This window comes from Prunus mume, linkage group LG2 (genome assembly GCF_029339155.1).
Source record: "Prunus mume cultivar Tortuosa linkage group LG2, ASM2933915v1, whole genome shotgun sequence".
Taxonomy (NCBI): Eukaryota; Viridiplantae; Streptophyta; class Magnoliopsida; order Rosales; family Rosaceae; genus Prunus; species Prunus mume.
In genome coordinates, this window is record NC_142699.1 from 44,371,995 (window position 1) to 44,382,262 (window position 10,268).

Below are 10,268 nucleotides of genomic sequence, written 5' to 3' on the forward strand. Positions count from 1 at the left end.
GGATTTAGCTCTATGGTTGGTCGAAGAGGCTTTAAGAGCGTCATTCTCTTCAACCTCACGGCACTTCCCTGGTGCGCACCTTTCTAGGCCAGTCACCACCCTACCCACACCTAGTCCACTCAACAATACTTATTCCTTAATCCTAGCCATTGCTCCAAACTTATTCCCAACGCTGTAACACCCCGACCCCAAATTTATCCCATTTTTAATTAATTTAAATGGAATTGAGAAATTACGTGGGATAGTATTTTAGTCATTTTCTTACCCGAAAGGAATTTGGGAATTCGGTTGTACCGTTGCGTGAGCACGGTGAGATGAGTCCGTAGACACGTAGTGGGCTCGAATCGGATGTAACGAGAGAGATATGGTCAGAAGAAGCTCAGTGGCATAATCGTAAATATTTGGAAATTGGATTTTTGGTTAAAAGACGGAAATGCCCCGTCTGTCTCTCTCTCTCCCGCAGCGTCTCTCCTTCTCCTCCGCTGGTTCGCGACAGCAATGGAGGCCGGCCACGCGGCCGGCCGTGCTCTCGTCCGCCACCAAAGTCGACGGCCGTACCAAAAACTTATCCGGTTTGACAGAAACCGCGGCCGTTCTCCGTCGTCCGCCGCCATTTTCAATCAAGGTATGGAAATTCATCCATGCATGCTCTAGCTGATGGTTGGGTAGGATTTCCTAAATTTTGAGCTAAGTAGCTCGATCTACGATTTGGAATTGGCCGGTTTTGCGATCGCGATTCGGCCACTTCCGGTCAATTTTGGGGTATGTCCAAGAACAAAAGTGACTCCAAATTAGGTGTATTACCTAGGGTAGGAGTCTTGGTTCACGATTTGGAGGATTGATGCGATATCGCTTTAGACACCCACGTGTGGCGGCGCGTGGGCACTGTAGGTGAGGGCATTTTTGTCCCATTGTGATCCTCTCGATGTCACGAGCGCGTAGGTGTGCTCGGATCTCATTTTGGATACCGTTAGAGTTCCGAACGGATATCGCATATCGCGTATTTTCCGGGTTCGCTAGGTTTGGACCGTTGGATGGTCCTGAAGTTATAATATGTTGATCTAGGTATTACCAGGATCGTATAGGATTCGACGGATCGTAAAATGGAGTCCCGGATACTCCGAAAATGCCAACCCTAGGGTTAGGGTTTTAGCGACCGTCCGATCGTGCGATCGTGAGCGATCCGACCGTCCGATCTGGACCAAACTTGCAGGACGTGTGTCCTAGAGCCTGTAGAACCTATAGGAACTTTCGGATCGAATTTGGAGGTCGTCGTTTGACCAAGTTTGGGTAGTTTGACCCTGGGTTGACCGCTAGACTTTCCTTGTAGTTCTACCATCCCAGGAGGCTAGAATGACCTACAGCACCACCCTGAGACCCACACGGCCTGGTGATGTGGAGGCCCGGTGTGAGTCGCAGCGTCTCCGGCATGGTTGTGTGAGGGCTGGTGAGAATGTAGCGAGCGGTCGCACGCGTCTTTGGATTAGCCGGCGTGTTAGGCCCCATACGAGGCCGGGTGCGTCCCGTCGTATGAAGGGTGATATTGTGATTGTGTTTGGTGGGTTGTGATGGATAAATATTAGAATATATGAAATGGGTATGGCTGTAATAGTTTATGTGATATTAGTAGCCAGGATAGATACGAAAGAGCTACGTGTGGCTTGCTGAAGTTACTAGGTGCACCCACATATTAGACCCCACTTAGGTGGTCTTATTGGGTTTGGTTTGGACCTCGTTGTTGGTCCCAAAACTTGGTTGAATTGAGGCTTGTCCTGGGGACTAAGTGAGTGAAGGTGCCGTGAGTAGATTTTGAAGTTGTTATATGCATGTTTAATGCATTAAGTTATTTTAAAAGCATTGTGGGCAGTTCTGCTAGAAGCATTTGAAGGCCGGAGGCCATTTATGTAAATTGCATGAGATTTTATTGTGTATGCTGCCGGTTGGGTTATAAAATGCGTTTTATGCAGGTGGAAATTTTGGGGAAATGTTCAATTTATAGAGACGAAATTCCGGCAGAAAGTCTCGTGCCCTTAATCCTCTCAGTAGCAGGCGTAGATTTAAGAGTGAACCCGGCATGGGTGTGAACGCCCTCGTACAACTCTCTTCACTTATGCCTATTCTAGCGACTCACGAACCTCTGGTTCTAGTAGCTCCAAATCCCTTGGTTCCAAAACCCTTGGTTCTAGCAACCAACCCCTAAGTTCCGGCAACTCCGCAATCTCCTGCCCTGTTCCTCGCATGTGCACCCGCCTTGGATGGCATTCAAAAGCCCAAGGTTCATATCGATGGCACTGTCAAATATCCCCTTCTCATGCCTTATTAACTTTGTTGAGCATACTGAACCTACTTGTTTTTCATAGGCCACTAAGCATACTGAATGGCGTGACATCATGAGTGAAAAGATCAATGCACTTCTCAAAAATCATACATGGTCTTTGGTACCTTCCTCTCCATCTCAGAACTTGGTTGGGTGCAAGTGGGTTTTTCGATTAAGCGTCACTCTGACGGCTCCATTGAACTCTACAAAGCTTGTCTAGTTGCCAAGGGTTTTCATCAATGTCCTGGCATAGACTATGCTAAAACCTTCAGTCTGTTGTCAAGCCTGCCACTATTCGCACTGTTCTCAGTCTTGTAGTTTCTCATGGTTGGTCCCTTCGTCAACTTGACGTCAAAAATGCCTTTCTCCATGGGTTTCTTCAAGAAGATGTCTACATGGCTCAACCCCTTTGTTTCATTGATCCCACTCTTCATTCTTATGTTTGCAAGCTCCACAAAGCACTATATGGCCTCAAATAAGCACCTCGTACTTGGTTCCATCACATCAGTACTTTCCTTCTCTCTATGGGCTTTACACGGAGCCAAGTTGACATTTCATTATTTATTTTTCAACAGGTGTCCCATACCATATTTCTTCTTCTATAAGTTGACCACATCGTGGTAATTGGCAGTGATTTCACTCATCTCCAACAATTCATCTCTCTTTTAGGTGGCCACTTTGACATCAAAGACCTTGGTCCGCTCAACTATTTCTTGGGTTTACAAGTTCTTCATAAGGATGGTACTCTCCACATCAATCAACTCAAATATGCACATGATCTTTTACAGAAAGCCAATCTTCTCAACTCCAAACCCGCATCTACTCCATTGGCTGCCAAGGTTCTCCTTTCTGTCTCTGATGGTGCTATCATCTCTAACACAACCGAGTATCGCGAGCTTGTTGGCTGTTTACTGAGTATCTCACTCTTACTCGCCCGACATATCTTTTGCTGTCAACATTGTTGCTCAGTTCATAAGTGCTCCTCGCGCCTCTCACTTTGTTGCCGCCAAATGGATACTTAGGTACATCAAGGGCACTATTGATCTCGGCCTCACCTTCACTCCTCAAACTGCCACCGCTCGCCTCTCTGCTTACTCTGATGCGGATTAGGTTGGGTGCCTTGATTCTCGTCGGTCAACCACTGGATATGTGATTACTCTTGGAACTAACCTCATCTCATGGTGTTCCAAGAAACAACCCATAGTCTCGCACTCTAGTACCAAGTCGGAATATCGTACCCTCTCTTATGCTTGTGTCGAAACCACTTGGCTATGCTCCTTTCTCCATGAATTGGGTGTGCGTCTTCGATTCCCGGTCCAACTCTTTTGTGCCAATCTCAGCACCACGCACATAGCTACTAATCCAGCTTTCCATGCCCACACATGTCACATTGAGTTGGACTATCACTTTGTCCGTGAAAAGGTTGCTCTTGGAAGTGATCAAGTTTGCTTTGTTCTTTCTGTCGACCAACCTGTGGACCTGTTCACCAAAGCCCTTCACAAACCATGCCATCAGCATATGTCTTCCAAACTTGTGCATCCTGTGATGCCCAGTTTGCCGGGGAGGGGTGTTAACATAGCTTTCTTTTCCTAGACTAACGGAAGTCAACATCACAATATCCTCTAGCAATTAGCCTTTCCTGTTGTAAATCGGATTTCCTGCTATAAATCGGATTGTATTCATGTCTATATTATTTCCTACCTAAGTTGATTGTTGGTACCGTAACTGACTGAGCAACTAGCTAGGCTAGATCATCCACGTACCATGCTATGAGAGGTCATCACCTTAGCCAATGAAGCCTTACCACAAGTCACAAATCTAAGTAAGGCAAGGAGTCCCACATTGGAAGACTACAAGAGATGGAGACTCCCCCTCACCTATAAAAAAAAAAAGACTACTCTCTACTTAGAAAGGGGTCTTGGGTCTTGGATTCTTGGGCTTTGTACCTTAGGCCTTGGGCCTCCTTCCCTTTATCTTTGGGTCTAATCCTCTTGTACAAATGTAAACAAACATTATCATAATGAGAATATACGTCTCCATGGACGTAGCCCATTCATTAAGGGTGAACCATGTATATCTCGTCTTCTTTATATTTATCGCTTGCCCAAATCTTCACACACATGCTGAAGGTCCTCACCGTCACCCATCATCCACCATTCTACCTCTATCTAAGTTGACCCTCCCAAAAAGAGCTTCAACAGTTTGGCGTTGTCTGTGGGAATTGACACAGGAAGCCTTTGTCGTTCTCTCCTCATTCATTGCCCTTCGGCACCCTTTCAATCATCGCCTTTTAACTTATCGTTTAGCACCATATATGCTGAAGCCACCATGGGGTTTCAAGGAACCAATATGCCGAAGACATATATCTACTGAAGCAACCCACCTTTCAATCACTTTGAAGAGTCTCAATCTGGGGGTGGCGTAATATTCCAAATGCACCAAGGATATCACCATGCATGGCTTGCACATGGCCAAGAAAAATTGCTCCAATCTGAGATGCCGACGTGCATCCTCACCACAAGATAAGATTCCTTTTCTTGCATATGAATATTGTATACAAGCATGCAATGCTTAAATAATTCCGTGCACAATCATATTTAACAATATGAATATTAATGTATATTAATAATATAAGGTTATGGTATGCTTCAGAACCATATGATTAATCGATGGGCCGCATATGGTAAGGTGCATGTGGGCAGAAGACCCAATTAGAGCCCAGCATGCCGATGCACACAAGATGCCAAGGATGCCACATTCCATTTAAAGCCAAAATATGCAAGTGCAGTACAACACTTCATCCTCCAAACCAATCAATTGGCCAAACCAAATAGCAACCATATGCTTCAGATTCAGAAAACCAGAAAAGCAATATGGTTCGTCACCCAATGTTAAATTTCTCCTCTAAACACCCATGATATCTTCAACAAAGAAAACGACAACATGCTGAAGACGCCAAACTTGAGGCTTCATGGCACCAACTTGCTGAAGCTACCACCATCAGCTCAAAAATAGGTCTCCTCGAATTGGAATTTTACAATTCGCCCACGAAAACTATTACCCTTCAGCACCCCTATGACATGCCCATCTAGAGCAAACATAAGGAAGAATAGGGAAGAACGTGACATGCCCATCGGCACCTCTCATCGACTGAAAACAGATGTCGTCTCTCTCCTCTCGATTGTAGGTTCTTATCGGACGACAACAATCACAACAATCACAAAGCAGCCTTAAGGTTCTCACCACCAACTCATTTTAGCTTCTACAATAAATGGTGGGACCCATGACACATGGTTCAGAAGATAAAAATATGGGAGAAGCAAACCACACATGGGATGAAGAGAAAGCTAGCACAAGTGTTGATGCCTCATGATGATCTGCAAAGATAAGAAACAATATCCTTATTTACTAATTATTTATTATTATATGATGGGCAAGTATTGATCCTACCACCAACAATAAAGTATATTGTTGGTTAATAAATTCCAAATTGTGGCTTAGGTGTCGTTTAAACACCTCACAATTGCCATTCGACAATTCAGTAAAATATCTATGCAATAATGAAGTTGTCTTATGTTGTTCTGCATGCAATAAAATTTTGCCCTTTCAGATTATCTCATATTTGAAGACTCTCCATACCAAATGCACCCACATCAAATGACAGATATGAGCTCCGGGCCAGCTCGCTAATTTCTTGTCCTACCAAGAACGGCACCGCTGATAAGAATTCCAATAAGCCAACTGTAGCACTCTTACAACTCTGTCAAACGACATCTACTTGGAAAATTTCTCAGGACACCCAAGGTGTCTTCATAAAAAATAGGTGGAAACATATCGACTCAAAATTGCTGAAAGCTTGAGAACTTGCTGGACATGGTCCACCTTCAGCCCACTCAATCGATCCGCATAGCAATACTTGGTAGCTTCATCACTTATCGATAGGCACTCAGAGAACATTCTCCTCAAGACACCCAAAGACCCAAGTCAAAAATGAAATCAGCACCAGCAAACCCAATAGCCTTTCGGCATCTCATGCAGCACCAAAGTTGCTAACTTGACCTATGAAGCTAATTTCCAAACAGCAAATTCAAAAATTTTAAACAGCAACCAGCCATTAAATTCCACAGGACACCCCAAGAAGTAGAAGTTATCGTATCTGAAGCAAGGCTCATGCAAACTATCAAATGGCACCTCATCTGCAGTCGCTCATCTCCAAATTAAAGATTTATCTCATATTTGAGGCAACATGTCACACTCACCGATCTGTCTAGTCACCTAAAAATTCTCAAGACACCCATAATGTCTTCAACAGAGGAATAACTTGGATCCTGCATGTCGAAGGTACCAATATTCCTCATGGCAATCTCGAATCAAATCTCCCAAGGCGTCATGGCATTTGAATATCCGCTCTTTTCACCACCCCATTAAGTGGGCAACAGCTTTCGTCCAAAGCTAAAGAAGCAATTCCAAATTTCTACTCCAAGATAAAGCGATGGACCCACCTCTTGCACATTAGTTACTACAGATTGGTCTCTGAAGCCAATTGCCCAAAATTTTAAAACAAACATAGAAGAAAACATCAAATTGATCGGCACCGCCCTTACAACCATGATATCTCCATTAGCTTCAGAAAGCTAAAAAACCAGAGAGTAACCATGCTGCACATCATGCCGATAAACTCTATCAAGCAATAGCTCCATGATAAGGTCATAATTTCACACATTTGCATGCCTTCTTTGCTTAGTAATTTTGTTTAGTTTATCTTTATTTTGAGTCACTTACCTCTTTTTGTTTGTTTTGTAGGTTAAGACAGCAAGAGATCACATTTGATGTAATCCATGCTTGTTAAGGGCTGAGTGGCACAAGAGGAATATGAGCTCAAAGACAAACCCAATTTGCAGGCCTCATTTCAGCAACTTACACAGGTCGGATGAGGAGACATCCTTGATAGAAGTTGTTCCAATGGGTGTCTATTATAACATATCCAAATTTCAGCCCAATTGGATAAATTTGGAGCCCTCAGCACGTCAAATACTGAACCAAGTTCACAGAAATGTCATGTTGGCTGCCATCACATTTAATGTGGCTACATCCCTAGAGCCATATGCTACACATGGGCAGCCATACACGGGAGTCAAATCAGCTCAAGAACTCAGAAGGATGAACAAAAGTCAAGATTTCCATAAAGAAACCATACGAAAGCATGTATTTGTCAGCTGGAGCAGTTGGCAAGTATGGGCAGCTGGAGCAGTTGGGAGCAGCTAAGAGAGGTGTGCTTCACCAGACAAAGGGGAGGACGAAATTTCACTCTATAAATAGAGAGCTGCACACTCATTCAAGGAGAGTCAGATACACATTTTCACTTCATCCATTACTCTCATACACACATTCAGATTCACCACAAAGAGAGAAGAGAGCTTGGAGCTGTCCTGGGAACTACATTGCTGCCAGCTAGTTCTTCTCTTCTCTTCTATCCTATCTATGTATTTCTTATTTTCTGTATTCATAGTTATGTTTAACTAATCCATTTAGTTAGGGCTTAAGGATGAAACCCTAGTCATGAATATTCAATGTTATGGATGATTTTATAGTTAATTGATTTCCTTGCTTTCATTATCAAGTTGTTAATCTCCAGTTTATTATGTGCTTGATATATGTTTTCTTAGAGTAGCTAACTAGGATTTTATGCATCTAGCACATGTTGGGAAGGGGTTTAGATTCACCAATTCTACTCTCCTTTCACAAGCAACACATGAATGACCTAAAAATCATTCAAGGGGTTAATAACCATAGGTTGACTAGGACAGATACCATGTTCTAGGACTTGTGTGATTATCATATTCTCAAGGAGCTTAATGACTCTTGTATACTTTATTCTAAGTAGATACCATGCTTAGGTTGCGTATTAGAGATCAAGTGTTGTGTAGATACCATGCACAATCACATGCCTTAGGAGAATCATGCATCCTGCACCTAGATACCACTTGTATGCGATAATCTATTGTTGATGAAGCTTGAGTCAATTTCTATGCATTCATAACTTGGATAGGAAAACTAGTGGTGGATTCCCTGTTATCGCCTCACTCACCCTATATATCATACGACCGTCGCTCTTTGAGCAACGCGCCGGAGCACCGCCTAAAACCCGCCACCAACACCACCACTAAACGGCCTTGTAGCTCAGGCCGTGAACCTGACGGCCGAGATCAGTTCCTCTCTTGGCCACGATCGTTTGATTAGGAGTCGAACGCAAAACAGGTGCAACATTTAAACCATCTTCTACCCGAACCTCATCATCATCTCGACGCACGGTAGACCGTGTTGGCACGCCCGCGCACAACCGCACCGCATCCAAAAGAAGAACGTCACGTGTTGACGCACATCCCCTCGGCCCGGAGCACCAGGCCGTGAGATTCGCGACAAACAAACAGTTGGGAGAGGTACAAGGAGATGATAAGTTCTTGCCCACACCACAACATAGAGAGTTGGATGCAAATGCAATCTTTCTATGAAGGTTTGCTTGATTCTGAAAGGATGATGGTAGATGCAACAAGTGGAGAATGACTGATGAACAAAACAGCAGATGAGGCTTTTACTCTCTTTGAATCCTTGAGTGCTAACTCTCAACAATGGAGCCACAATAAAGGAAGAGGAGCTCCTATGAAAGCTGTGGTCTCTGAGGTAAGTATTAATAATGAGATTGCTGCAAAACTTGATATTATGTGTTCTTTGCTTCAACAGGCAGTGACTGGCCCTCTAGGAAACAAAGTAGAAGTTCAAGATCAATCTTTTGCAGAGCACATGCTAGAACAAGCAAATTCCCTTCAAGCAAGGAATCCTAATAATGATCCTTACTCAAACACGTACAATCCGGGGTGGAGAAATCATCCTAATTTCAAGTGGAGCAATAACTCAATTGTGCAACAATCTCAAGGACCTCCCCTAGGATTTCAAATACAACAAAGGCAATTCCAGTAAGCTCCCCAATGAGTGCAAGAGCAAAGGGGCGACCAAATGGGAGAATTGCAAGACATGTTCAAGAATTTCATGGGGCAATAGATGCAAACCAATCAGAATCTTCAAAATGCAGTGAACAAGCTAGAAGTGCAAGTTGGGCAGATTGCATCCTCTTTGAGCAATAGAGCATCCGGAACATTTCCAAGCCAAACAGAGGTGAATCCAAGGCATCAAGAGCATGCTAAAGCAGTACACATCTTGAGAAGTGGTAAACAAGTTGATAATAAGGTTGGAGATGCCAATGAAGAGCAAGAAGATGGAGAACACATGAAGATCATTCAGCCACCACATAGGCAAGGGTCGTACCGAAACTGGATCATCCTCGACGCTCTACAAAGACTCATGGTGCTAGGGAGGCGCTGATACTGAGCAGACCCCTCCAAATCCAGCTTGCTGAACAACAAGGCTATTTTTACCACCAAAGGCAGCCCCTTGCCGCAACTCCCGAGGCCTAGCACCCCAAACCACTGGCTCGAAGGCAAGCAATGCCAAGAACAAGGAGGCCTCAAAATTTTCAAATCACCCTTGTCGAACGACAAGGGCTAGGAGAGGTTGTGGAGATGCTAGCGCCCTCCTTTTTTTTTTACCTTTGAAGCCGGAGATGCACGCAATCTCCTTCCAAAATCACCCTTGCTTGACGTAAGCTACGAAGGTGAGCCCTCTTTTTCAAAATTACCCCTGCTGAACGGCAGTTTCTATGCTGAAGGAACACCATTACCTCACGACTAGACATCACCCATATTCCAACCCAAGGGGCCTCACTAAAATTGCTTCAAACCAGTCTTGCTGAAGCCTCATTCCGAACGACAAGTTCTATTTCTATGCAGAACTCACACCAGAGGCCAACTAGGCCTTGACAAAGCCCAACTAGGCCTACTTGCCGAACGGCAAGTGTCGGGCCGAAGCTACCAGAGGCCCAAGACGCTAAAAAAAA

At 44.1% G+C, this 10,268-nt stretch overlaps 1 long non-coding RNA gene across 1 annotated transcript; it reads left to right on the top strand.

The window, feature by feature from the left end:
• The first annotated feature begins 5,125 nt into the window (after positions 1-5,125).
• On the top strand, positions 5,126-7,930 carry LOC148920492 (uncharacterized). The gene is made up of 2 exons (XR_016123734.1): positions 5,126-7,023; positions 7,121-7,930. It is a non-coding gene; the product is annotated as an uncharacterized LOC148920492 (long non-coding RNA).
• The last annotated feature ends 2,338 nt before the right edge of the window (positions 7,931-10,268 follow it).